Source organism: Peromyscus maniculatus, chromosome 22, assembly GCF_049852395.1.
Source record: "Peromyscus maniculatus bairdii isolate BWxNUB_F1_BW_parent chromosome 22, HU_Pman_BW_mat_3.1, whole genome shotgun sequence".
Lineage (NCBI taxonomy): Eukaryota > Metazoa > Chordata > Mammalia > Rodentia > Cricetidae > Peromyscus > Peromyscus maniculatus.
In genome coordinates, this window is record NC_134873.1 from 16,258,059 (window position 1) to 16,270,635 (window position 12,577).

General features: G+C 42.1%; 1 protein-coding gene across 3 annotated transcripts in view; it reads left to right on the plus strand.

Moving 5' to 3' along the window:
• LOC143270080 (uncharacterized) overlaps nucleotides 1–12,577 on the plus strand; it is a 29,537-nt gene that overhangs the window by 5,172 nt on the left and 11,788 nt on the right. Inside the window, exon 1 of one of the 3 annotated variants that reach the window (XR_013047000.1) lies at nucleotides 8,924–12,003. The exons of 1 other annotated variant lie outside the window; for it this stretch is intronic. The gene's annotated coding sequence lies outside the window, so the exon portion shown is untranslated. Of the gene's footprint in view, nucleotides 1–8,923; nucleotides 12,004–12,577 lie in introns of those variants that run through there. One more of the 3 variants, XR_013047001.1, reaches the window with a different exon arrangement.

Here is a 12,577-nt window from a genome sequence, read left to right on the forward strand (position 1 = left end):
AGTCCAGTTACATTTGGCGTCCAACATGGGACATATAAATCCACATAGTGCCTGAGAAAGCTAATAAAAGTTCCAAACATGGAGATGGATGCGGCTTCCTGGTGAACCACAGTCTCTCAGGTACGCTTAGTGCTCTGGGCGTGCCTGTGGGACCCAAAGGGGGCAGAGCCAGCAGCCAGTGCAATGTGTTAATCGGAGCTGTGTGGCAGTCAGAAAACCGTGTGCAGGTGTGCACACACATACATACACATAGACAGACAGACAGACAGACAGACAGACAGATACACACAAAAGCCAGGTACAGCCCAGAAAAAAAAACCTCTGAACAGGTTACCGAGTGCTTAAAAATATGCTTAGGTGCTAAAGAAAGAAAAAATGAGTATAGACAATCATAAAATAAATAGTTTAAAAATAATAAAATAAAGTATTTTAAAAAGGAGTGAAGTAGGGGCTGGAGAGGTGGCTCAGAGGTTAAGAGCACTGCCTGTTCTTCCTGAGGTCCTGAGTTCAATTCCCAGCAACCACATGGTGGCTCACAACCATCTGTAATTTGATCTGGTGCCCTCTTCTGGTGCGTAAGCAGAATACTGTATACATAATAAATAAATAAATCTTTAAAAAAAAAAAAAAAAGGAGTGAAGTAATATAAAAAAAATAGCCATGTAAGGATGGGAAATACACAAGATGCTCTGATCCTGTATGTTGCTCTATTGACTTTAAATGTTTGAAATGCTGATGAGCAAAGGGCAAATATTGCTGAGAGATAATTAGATCATATATAAAAAAAATACTACTCAAAGCTACGCAGAGAAACCCTGTCTCGAAAAACCAAAAAAGAAAAAAAAAAAAATACTAAATTAAACCAGCATATAAATATTAAGGATGTCTTAACTTTAGAATGAAAGTCAAAAATTGTGTTGCATTGGAAGAGAGGTTATGCCTTTGTTTTCACATAAAACAAAAAGCTATGGATTTCTTCAAAATTAATAAAGATCATGTTTGATTGGGGAAGCCCTCCTAAAAAATCTTGGTTACAGACATAAAGGAAAAACATAAACAACAAAAATTAGCTACAAGACAGGTGACATATAAACTGATCCTTCTACATGGGAACAGCTCCGAGACTAAAGGAAATATGATAAATCTTGTTGGCTACAGAGTGCTAATGACAATTTGGTTATACAGTCCAAATGGATTTATAAAGTTGACAGATGCCTTTTACCTGCTCAAACATAAAAGAAAAAAAAATCATCTTTAGCTGACTTGTGCACACTGCACATTCCATACTTGTGTTGATGCTGATATATATGTTACCTTTAAAGTTTGCCGGGTGGTGATGGTGCATACCTTTAATCTCAGCACTTGGGAGCCAGAGGCAGAAGGATCTCAGTGAGTTTGAGGCCAGCCCGGTCTACAAAGCAAGTTCCAGGACAACTGGACTGTTATGCAAAGAAACCCTGTCTCAGAGAGAAAAAAATTACGTGTTTTCAGAAAAAAAAAAAAAGACCAGACACCAGTAAAAACAAGTAGCCCAAGTGATCCAGCCTCTTAGAATGCCTCTGTTACAGTTTCCTCAAAATTCTACATCCAGAACAACTTTAAAGCTGCTAGTTGAGATGGTCCTCACTCACAGACTACCCCACCCAGTACTTCACTTTCCCATCACACAGAGACTAAACAAAAAATAATACAGCTAGCTCTCCCAGGACTTGACCATTATCCCAGTTTTCTCAAGGTCCCATAAAAATGTCATCACCCCCAGACAACAAAAAGCAGCCTAAAATATACAACACCCACATTTCCAAGAGGTAGGGTGAGTAGTTTTTGGTCATTCAATGGGTTAAGAATGTTTGTCATCATTTGGGGGCTTGGTTGCACATTGCTTGCTCTGCACTTACTTCTTTCTTTCTTTCTTTTTTTAATTAATTTATTTATTATGTATATAGCATGTATGGCTACAGGCCAGAAGAGGGCACCAGATCCCATTACAGATGGTTGTGAGCCACCATGTGGTTGCTGGGAATTGAACTCAGGACCTCTGGAAGAGCAGTCAGTGCTCTTAACCTCTGAGCCATCTCTCCAGCCCTGCACTTCTTATTTACTCAGTTAATGTATGCGGTCTCTGATGAGGTTAAAAAACTAGATAAAGTTTTATAGTTTGCCTTATTACCAAATTTAAAAAAAAAAAAAACTAACAAAAGAGATGTAAAAGTTATGAGGTTGAGGGACATAAAAGCTTGTTTATCAAAGAAAGTATTTTAACATCAAAAAAATATTTTGAGATTGGTAATAGAAGTTATGATAGAAAATAATTTAGGTATGAAACTTTGAACTCGCCAAGATAGGATAGGTAATATAGAAGTTTCTTCAAATTTGCCAAATATAAATGGACTGCACATTGTAAATGCAATCCTTACTTGACAATTATTCTTTTTTTTAAATGTATTTTTATTTTATTTGCATTGGTGTTTTGCCTGCATGTTTGTGTGAGGGTGTCAGATCCCCTGGAAATGGAGTTACAGATAGTTATGAGCTGCCATGTGGGTGCTAGGAATTGAACCTGGGTCCTCTGGAAGAGCAGCCAGTGCTCTTAGCCACTGAACCATCTCTCCAGTCCCAGATAATTGCTCTAATTCTATACAGTTTTACTGTGTTAGAGTTAAAAACCTTTCCTTTTTATTTAGACAAAAAGGGGCAAAGGTTTCAGAATATTTGTTTACACTGTGTGAAGATGTGTCACTGTGCTTGATTTAATAAAGAGCTGAATGGTCAATAGCTAGGCAGGAGAGAATATGCGGGACTTCCGGGCAGGGGAAGGAACTCGGGATGAATCTAGGCCTATGAGAGATGCCAGCAAGGCACTGAAGAAGTCAGACATGTGGTACAGAGGAGACGTAACCGAGAAACTTGACAGAACCTAGATAATAAAAACAGATTAAGTTATAAGAGCTAGTTCAGAAAAGGCCTAAGCTAAGGCCAGGCTTTCATAGTTAATAATAAGTTTCCGTGTTGTTATTTGTGAGCTGGCGGCCCAAAGAACAGTCCGACTATACTCTGTAGTCCAGGCTGGCCTCACACTCACAGAGATCCGCCTGCCTCTGCCTCCTGAGTGGGGAATTAAAGGCGTGCGCCACCACCGCCCTCCCTGATCAGAATCTTAATCCCAGCAACTGTTGACCGCCATTTATACCATTGGTAGGCACCTTCAAAAATCAAGGTTTTTTTTTTTGTTCTCTGGGCATGTGACCTTCTGTTATCATCTGAGGCTCCTGAGGCTCCTTTACCTTCTTGGAGCAAATGTTTCAATTTGGAGGGAATATTGCAATTAGAAGGAATGTGACCTTCAGCAAGTAGCTATATAGGGCAAAACTTGATGGTCTGGGCCAGACTTCCCATCTAAGTTTATTACACATGTGGGAACTTGGACATACACATCAATGAATGTGAGCTTTCTATCCTAGTATACCTTGTCATCAAAGAGGGCGAATCCCCACTTCTTCCCCTTCTGTGGGATTTGGCACTTCACTAAGTACAAGACTTTGCTTCTGCAGGGCTACGGCCAGCAGGAGCATAGAGCAAAGGAGAAGGCAGATAATATGTTGAATTATAACCTTCACATAATCCAGAGCCAGACACAGTGGGAAGCTGAGGCAGGAGGATTATGAGTTCCAGACAGCCTGGGCTACATAACAAGTTCTAGAGTCGTTTTCAACTATGAGTTAAATACCAGAAACTGGAAGAGAACAAGGACATGTCTGCGTCTTCATTATTATATTTGCATTGTTTTTATTTATGTATTTTATTGTATTTTATTTGTTCTATATGTGTGTGGGTGCATGTATGCAATGGCAAACGTGTGGCAGGTCAGAGGACAGCTTTTAGGAGTTAATTCTCTCCTCTCATCTTGTGGGTCCCAGAGATCAAACTCAGGTTATCAGTCTTAGCAACAAGTACCTTCACTTGCTGAACCATTTCATTGGCCAATAGATGCATTTTTTGTTTGTTTTTGTGGTTGCTATTGTTTTTAGTTTTTGAGACATGGTCTCACTACCACAGATGCATTTTTTTTTTATTGACTGCTTATTTATAAGGAGGAACTAGACACAGGAGCACGAAGAGAAAACTAGAGCTGACTGGGCTGAGCTGGGCTGCAGGTGGCTAAATGCTGCGGGCCTGGAGGAAACAGGAAGGAAAGCAGAGGAACTGGAGGCCAGCCAGAAGTATCTGGGAACAGCCCAGCTGTGTGACTCTTTAGTTAGCACAGGCTTTGTCCAGCCAGATGTCCTCAGCATCTTGTTGGTCCCCCCCCCCGCACCCCCCCCCCAGGAATTTGACTATTCATTCTGAAGTTGTCTCAAATGTTCCTCATAATCACACGGACTCCTCAGAGGCCGAATACATTTTTCAAATTTGTTAATTTTTGTTGTACTGGGAATTGAATGGAGGGCCTTGCTCATACTAGATAAGTGCTCTAAACTGAACTATATCTCTACCCCTCGAATCATTCTTTTATTTTTTAATTAATTAATTAATTTATCTATCTATTTATTTATTTTTGGTTTCTCGAGACAGGGTTTCTCGTGTAGCCCTGGCTGTCCTGAATGAAAGTCACTCTATAGACCAGGCTGGCCTCGAACTCACAGAGATCCACCTGCCTCTGCATCTGAAGTGCTAGGGTTAAAGTTATGTGCCACCACCATCTGGTCCTCAAATCATCCTTACATGCTCATTATAACAAGAGATCTTTTTTTTTTTTTTTTCTAGTTTGACAAATCATTTTGAAATGTTTTTAAAATCTTATGCACGATTTTATATCTTGCTAACACAAATTTTTCCATTGTTTTCTTGAAGCAAGTTGGAGTTTATTAAGAAAATGTTTTTTTTTTTTTTGCATTTTTTTTTTTTTGTGATATATATTTTTTATTTTACAATACCATTCAGTTCTACATATCAGCCATGGGTTCCCCTATTCTCCCCCCTCCCACGCCCTCCCCTTACCCCCAGCCCACCCTCCATTCCCATCTCCTCCAGGACAAGTCCTCCCCCGAGGACTGTGATCGACTTGGTAGACTCAGTCCAGGGAGGTCCAGTCCCTTCCTCCCAGACTGAGCCAAGTGTCCCTGCATAAGTTCCTGGTTTCAAACAGCCAACTCATGGAATGAGCACAGGACTTGGCCCCACTGCCTAAATGCCTCCCAAACTGATCAAGCCAATCAACTGTCTCACCTATTCAGAGGGCCTGATCCAGCTGGGAGCCCCTCAGTCTTTGGTTCATAGTTCATGTGTTTCCATTCATTTGGCTATTTTTTTTTTCAATAATTGAGTAAAACTGAAATTTATTATATGCCACAGTCGTCCTACGGACCTCCATGCTATATATATATAGCCTCTATGGTTCTATGGGTTGTGGTCTGATTGTTCATTTTATATCTAGAATCCACCAATGAGTGAGTACATACCATAACTGTCTTTCTGGGTTTGGGTTACCTCACTCAGGATGATATTTTCTAGTTCCATCCATTTGCCTGCAAATTTCATGCTTTCATTGTTTTTCTCTGCTGAGTAGTACTCCATTGTGTATATGTACCACATTTTTTTCATCCATTCTTCCGTTGATGGGCATCTAGGTTGTTTCCAGGTTCTGGCTATTACAAATAGTGCTGCTATGAACATAGCTGAGCATGTATCTTTATGGTATGTATCAGCATTCTTTGGGTATATGCCCAAGAGTGGGATGGCTGGGTCTTGAGGTAGTTTGATTCCTAATTTTCTGAGAAACCGCCATACTGATTTCCATAGTGGTTGTACAAGTTTACATTCCCACCAACAGTGGAGGAGTGTTCCCTTTGCTCCACATCCTCTCCAACATTGGTTGTCATTGGTGTTTTTGATCTTAGCCATTCTAACAGGTATAAGGTGGTATCTCAGAGTCGTTTTGATTTGCATTTCTCTGATGATTAAGGATGTTGAGCATTTCTTTAAATGTCTTTCAGCCATTTGTAGTTCTTGTTTTGTGAATTCTCTGTTTAGCTCTTTAGCCCATTTTTTAATTGGACTGTTCAGTGCTTTGATGTCTAGTTTCTTGAGTTCTTTATATATTGTGGAGATCAATCCTCTGTCAGATGTGGGGTTGGTGAAGATCTTTTCCCAATCTGTTGGGTGTCTTTTTGTCTTATTGACTGTGTCTTTTGCCCTGCAAAAGCTTCTCAGTTTTGAGAGGTCCCATTTATTAATGGTTGTGCTCAGGGTCTGTGCTGTCGGTGTTTTATTTAGGAAATGGTCTCCAGTGCCAATGCGTTCAAGAGTGCTTCCTATCTTCTTTTCTATTAAGTTTAGTGTAACTGGATTTATGTTTAGGTCTTTGATCCACTTGGACTTGAGTTTTGTGCATGGTGACAGATATGGATCTATTTGTAATCTTTTACATATTGACATCCAGTTATGCCAGCACCATTTGTTGAAGATACTTTCTTTGTTCCATTGTATAGTTTTGGCTCCTTTGTCAAAAACCAGGTGTTCATATGTGCATGGATTAATGTCAGGGTCTTCAATTCGATTCCATTGGTCCGTATGTCGGTTTTTATACCAGTACCAGGATGTTTTTATTACTATAGCTCTATAGTAGAGTTTGAGGTCCGGGATGGTGATGCCTCCAAGGGTTGCTTTATCGTATAGGATTCTTTTAGCTATCCTGGGTCTTTTGTTTTTCCATATAAAGTTGAGTATTTTTCTTTCCAAGTCTGTGAAGAATTGTGTTGGGATTTTGATGGGGATTGCATTGAATCTGTAGATTGAACAAGAGATCTTTTACATAGAGGGGAGACGCAGCCAGGACCTAAATAGGTTTCGATTCCTCCTGACATTGTCATTTACTGATTGATAAGAAATTTTTTTAATTTTTTAAAATTCTTTGAGAATTTCATTTAGCATAAACATGTGCTGACCATATAATTCTGCCTGTGGGGCCATCCACTGGATTTGGGTGACTACAAGAAGCCATACCCTCACAGAAAACTGACACACACACACACACACACACACACACACACACACACACACACACCCCGCCCAGGCCATTGTTCCTCAGTAAGGGTCGGAGAGCAATTTATGTAGATTTTTCAGGCCCTCGGTGTTATCTCTTAAAAGATGCACTGAGGCTGGGTAGTAGTGGTGCACGCCTTTAATCCAAGCACTCTGGGGAGGCAGAGGCTGACAGATCCCTGTGAGTTTGAGGCCATCCTGGTTTACAGAATAAGTTCCAGGACAGGCTCCAAAGCTACACAGAGAAACCCTGTCTCAAAAAAAAAAAAAAAGAAAAGAAAAAGAAAAAGAAAAAAGAAAAGAAAAGAAAAAAAAAGATAGACTGACTTGCCCAATGAATACTCAATTTTATGTCATGCATGATGATTCATGCTTGCAATCCTAGTACTCAGGGAGGTGGAGGAGAAAGGATTCTTATGAGTTCCATGCCAGCCTGTCCTACACAGTAAGTTTCCGAACAGTGCGCACTATATAACTAGGTCTGTCTGCAAACAAATAAAACCACAAAGATGTATCTTTAGTAAGGCATGGTGATGCATGCCTCAAGTCCTAGTGACTCAGGAGGGTGGCTTGAGTCCAGGATTTTCAAGGCCCTGTCTCAGTAAATAAAACAAAACATGGTGGCACACAACTTGAATTTCAACACTAGGAAGGTTTCAGGAGAATTAAAAGTTCAAAAAACAGAAAGAAAGGGAGAGAGGAATGGGTTGGGGCCGTGGATAGAAGGAGGGAGGGAGGGATAGAGGGAGGGAGGGAGGGAGGGTACGAGGGAGGGAAGGAGGAAAGAAAGAAAGGAATGGACTCGAGAGATGGCTAGATGGTTAAGAGTACTTGCTGTTCTTCCAGAGGACCTGAGTTCAATTCCCAGTACCCAGATCATGTGGTTCACAAATACACAATTTTAACTCCAGCTCCAGGGGATATAATGCCCTCTTCTGGTCTTCAGGGACACCTGCATTTATGTGTGTATAACCACACAGAGACACATGATTTTATATATATATTTAGACAGGGTCTCGTCTATGTAGCACTGGCTGGCCTGGAACTTACTATGTAGACCAGGCTGGCCTCAAGCTCACAGAGACCTGCCTGCTGCTGCCTCGAGTATTGGGATTAGAGGTGTGCAACACCACACCAGGTTAAAATAATTTTAAAAAGAGAAAAAAGATGGTATGTAAAATGAAAAAAAAAAACTTTTTAAAATAAAATTAAAAAAAAAAAAGAAACCAGGTAGTGGTGGCCCATGCCTTTAATCCTAGCATTCTGGGGCCAAAGGCAGGCAGATTTCTGTGAGTTTAAGGACACACTGGTGTTGTGGGCTAATGCTCTCATACACTGCAAAGATTTGTCACTTAAATTGGTTTAATAAAATGCTGATTGGCCAGTAGCCAGGCAGGAAATATAGGTGGGGTGACCAGACTAGGAGAATTCTGGGAAGAGGAAAGGTGGAGTCAGGAGTCACCAGCCAGAGGCAGAGGAAGCAAGATGAGACTGTCACACTGAGAAAAGGTACCGAGCCACGTGGCTAAACATGGATAAGAATTATAGGTTAATTTAAGTGTAAGATCTAGTTAGTAATAAGCCTGAGCTACTGGTTGAGCATTTATAAGTAATATTAAGCCTCTGCGTCAATTATTTGGGAAGTGGCAGCTGGGTATTTGGGAACAGGTAGGTGGAGAGAAACTTTGCCTGCATCCTGGTGTACCAAGTGAGTTCCAGGACAGTCAAGGCTACACAGTGAAACCCTATCTTGAAAAACCAAAAAGAAGAGAAGAAGGAGAGGAGGAGGAGGAGAAGGGAGGGAGGGAGGGAGGGAGGGAGGGAGGGAAGAAGGGAGGGAGAGAGAGAGAGAGAGAGAGAGAGAGAGAGAGAGAGAGAGAGAGAAAGGAAGGAAGAAAGAAAAGAAAAAAAGGAAAGAAAAGAAAAAAGGGAGTGCTTACTGGTTATTTTGTGAAAGACTATGATTTAAATATTAAGAATTTAGAAATATGCCAGATGCACGAAGCCCTATAGTTATGAAACTTGATTCGAATGAACATTGGGGAGTGATTAATAGAAGAGGCAGTATGAGAACTGGTGTTGGAGAACCACATGTGTGGTGCCAGATGCAGTAGTGTTGGGAGGTGAAAGCCAGCCTCAGCCACATACACATGAGGCCAGCCTGGGCCACATGAGGCCATTCCTCAAAAAATGATTACAAGGGCTGGAGACATGGCTGGGCATGAAGAGCACTGGCTGCTCTTCCAGAGGACCCAGGTTCGCTTTCCAGCACCCACATGGCAACCAACAACTATCTACAGCTCCAGTTCCAGGGGTTCTGATGCCCTCTACAAGCTTCTCTGGTCATCCACATGCATTTGGAACATACACACACACACACACACACACACACACACACACACACACACACACACACACACACACACAGATTTTTAAAAATCATTCTCAAAACCCCGCTAGTTAGTATGCTCGATTGTGACTGGGTGTGAGCATGTATAAATCACAAAGAAAACCACTCAGAACTTGACATCGGGTTTAGGAGGAAGACAGAGAAGGCAAGGAACTAGAAGAAGAGCAAGGCATGGAACATCCCAGCTAGATTCTATCCATGAAGACATTTCAGCATCTCTCAGCCTGTGGGTAGAGATCCCTTTGACAAATCTCTATCTCCAGGAATATTTGCATTATGATTCACAACAGTAGCACAAATACGATTATGAAGTAGTAATGAAAACAGTTTTACAGTTGAGGGGGATCACCACAGCATGAGGAACTGTATTAAAGGGTCGCGGCATTAGGAAAATTGAGAACCACTTGCGTAGAGGGATGGGGACTTGCAAAGGTCTCACAGCAGAGCAGAGAGTCCCTATGTGCATGGAACAGAGAGAAGCTTTTAGAAAAAGAGTCAAGGGGGCAAAGGGAAGGGGGCATCTGGGAAGATCGGATAAAGAGGGGCGGGCCTGAGGAAGAGGAGGAGATGGGTTTTGGGGAGAACAGAGAACGTACGACACAGTTGTCTTAGAGACAGGAGAAAGCATACGGGGAGAGTGTATCAAGGTTGCTTAGCAGCATACAGAGCCACCTAAGCTGTGTAGTCATTAAACTACGGGCTGGCATGGTGGATGTCGTTCCAAGGGTAAATAAAATGAATGGAAGTTTCTGATGTGGATACTAAAAAATTAACTACCTATCATAACAGGCAGAATATATTGGAATAAAGAAAATTAAGCCAATTTGTTTACTTTTGCTACAGCTGGCAACCTAGAGGAGAGACCAAGAGTATACCATGTGGGGCTGGAGGGATGGACAGTAGGTACAGGTGCTTGCCACCAAGACTGTTGACCTGAGTTCGATCCCGGAATCCATGTGATGGGAGGAGAGGACTGATTCCTGCAAGTTGTCCTTTGATCATATGCATGCTGTGGCATGGGCACATGTATACACACACATACATACACACTGAAAAAAAGGGTTAAAAAATCATATACAAAAAATCCCTTAGCCATACACCGCGTCTTCTAATCTTTGATTTAAGATGAAAGGATTTTTGGTTTGGGTTTTTTTGTTGTTGTTGTCGTTGTTGTTTGCTTGATTTGGGGGGGGGGAGGGCTGGGGTGGTGGATAGGGTCTCACTATATAGCTCTAGCTGTCCTGGAACTCTCTATATAGACCAGTGAGTTCACTGGCTGGCCTTAAACTCACAGACTCACCTGCCTCTGCCTCCCAAGTGCTGGAACTAAAGGCGTGGGGCATTATCCCTGACTGAAAGGTCTTTCCTCCTTTCTTCTTTTTGTCTTTGTTTTGTTTTCATTGTTGCTGCCTGGTTTTTGTTTGTTGTTTTGTTTTAGATAGAGTCTCGGGACATCCTTGAACTCACTTTGTAGCAAAGAATGACCTTGAACTTCTTTCTGATGTCCATGCCTCCACCTCTTGTGGGAGCCCGTTCTCGGGTTCCTCGTGGCTTTACCCAGCAGGTCCGAATAGAGGATGATCAGGACCACGGGCCTGAGTGCAGGTGTCTGAGATGGTCTGCACTTGGCTGTGCTGGGGGAGGAGGTCTTTTGCTCCACCCCCTTGGCGTCTCTATAAAAACCCTGGGCCAGAGACAGTCGGGGCCCGTTGGAATAGGTTCCAGGCCCTCTCAAGGCTATCCTTTATTTTCTATCTGTTTATCTCTGCGAAATTCTCCGCAATAAATCCTTCTATCTAATATTTCCTGCTGATTGCACTCAAGAAAACTCTAGGGAACCGTGGGGGTGGTGGGTAAACGCCCCACAACCTCTTGAGCATTGGGGTTGCAAGTGTGTACCTCTATGCCCAGTATTATGTAGTGCTAGGATCAAACCTAGGCTTTATGATGCTAGGCAAGCATAGACTGTTTCCCTAAACAAGAGGGTTTTGTTTTTTTTTTCCCTTAAGATTTATTTATTTACTATGTATACAATGTTCTGTCTGCATGTATGCCTTCAGGCCAAAAGAGGGCACCAGATCTCATTATAGATGATTGTGAGCCACCACATGGTTGTTGGGAATTGAACTCAGGACCTCTGGAAGAGCAGCCAGTGCTTTTAACCTCTGAGCCATTTCTCCGGCCCGCTTAAGGCTTTCTTTGAAAGTGCATTTGTGCGTTTGGATATTTGTAACCTGAGTATCTTTGCACACCTGATACAAAATGTTCTAAGTTTTGCTCCTGTGGTCTAATAAACTGGAAGTAAATCTATTCAGTCTCTGGTAGACCCACTTCCTTGTATTTCAAATACAGGAACTTGGCTCATCTTCATGTGTCCACAAAATTTCCTTTTTTTTTTTTTTCCCCCTTTTGAGACAGTTTTGTCATGGAGGTCAGGGTGGCTTAGAATGGGCGATGTAGCCCAGGATTGCTTCTAATTCCTCACTTTCCTGCCTTCATCTCCTGAACGTTGGGACTACAGGAAATAGCCCTTCATTTTTTTGTGCATGCAGGTAGGTATATGTGCTTGTGTGTGTTCCTGTGTGTGCATGCAGGTAGGTATATGTGCTTGTGTGTGTTCCTGTGTGTGCATGCAGGTAGGTATATGTGCTTGTGTGTGTTCCTGTGTGTGCATGCAGGTAGGTATATGTGCTTGTGTGTGTTCCTGTGTGTGCATGCAGGTAGGTATATGTGCTTGTGTGTGTTCCTGTGTGTGCATGCAGGTAGGTATATGTGCTTGTGTGTGTTCCTGTGTGTGCATGCAGGTAGGTATATGTGCTTGTGTGTGTTCCTGTGTGTGCATGCAGGTAGGTATATGTGCTTGTGTGTGTTCCTGTGTGTGCATGCAGGTAGGTATATGTGCTTGTGTGTGTTCCTGTGTGTGCATGCAGGTAGGTATATGTGCTTGTGTGTGTTCCTGTGTGTGCATGCAGGTAGGTATATGTGCTTGTGTGTGTTCCTGTGTGTGCATGCAGGTAGGTATATGTGCTTGTGTGTGTTCCTGTGGAGATCAGAGGTCATTCCTCAAGTGCCATCCACCTTGTTTTTTAAACCGAGTCTCTCATTGCCCTGAAGCTTGCTGATTAG